The following is a 730-nucleotide window of genomic DNA, read 5'->3' as shown; positions in this document are numbered from 1 at the left end:
ACCTGCGGAACCTCTCACAAGCCCTGGTCATTCATCTGCCTCCTGATGATAAATGTTGTGGTTTGAGCTTCATCTGGGGAAGAATTTCTTCCAGGAAGGGGTGGTCAGGACTGGAAGGGGCTGCCCAGGGAGGTTTGGAGTTGTCATCCCTGGAACTGTCCAAGGAACAACTGGACATGGCACCCAGAGCTCTGGGCACGGTGACAGAGTGGGGACCAACAAAGATTGGATGATGGTCTTGGAGGTCTTCCCAACCTTAATGATCCTGGGGTTCTGTGAACATATCCCAGCTCAACATGGAAAACCAGAGGACCAAACTCATAAAAACCAACCAGAAGCCAAATTGTTCATGCAATGCAGGTTCTTTATTGTGGATGAAGCAGGCCGTAGGCAGTGTCAGCAAGAGACAAACCAGCCCAGCTACAGTGCACTGGAAACACAAAAATCCTAAGGCAGCAGCAAGGCACAACCCAGGGCTCCACCCCAGAGGTTCCCCCTTCCCAGGGCGGGTGGGGAGTCTCGGAGCTGGGCAGAGCAGGGCAGACCCTCACCCGAGGGTCAGCACAGCTGGGTGGGATGGCAGAGAGGGGGGAGCTGGTGGAGGCAGTGCTGGAAACCCCAAAGGCACCGGCTGAGGGGCTGCAGGGTCACCCTGGGGGGTGATGGGGACCCTGCAGCTCCCGGGGCTGCCGGGCCACCCCTCAGCAGGGGCTGCAGCCTCCTCCTGGCT

The 730-nt window shown here is 57.9% G+C and overlaps 1 protein-coding gene across 1 annotated transcript in view; it reads right to left on the bottom strand.

The window, feature by feature from the left end:
• Positions 1 to 730, bottom strand: part of LOC108448103 (claw keratin-like) — a 3,111-nt gene that overhangs the window by 1,930 nt on the left and 451 nt on the right. The gene's annotated exons all lie outside the window — the stretch shown is intronic.

Source organism: Corvus brachyrhynchos, unplaced genomic scaffold (genome assembly GCF_000691975.1).
Source record: "Corvus brachyrhynchos isolate BGI_N302 unplaced genomic scaffold, ASM69197v1 scaffold787, whole genome shotgun sequence".
NCBI lineage: Eukaryota > Metazoa > Chordata > Aves > Passeriformes > Corvidae > Corvus > Corvus brachyrhynchos.
The sequence above is the reverse complement of the archived record's forward strand: the minus strand, read 5'-3'. Positions and strand labels throughout refer to the sequence as shown.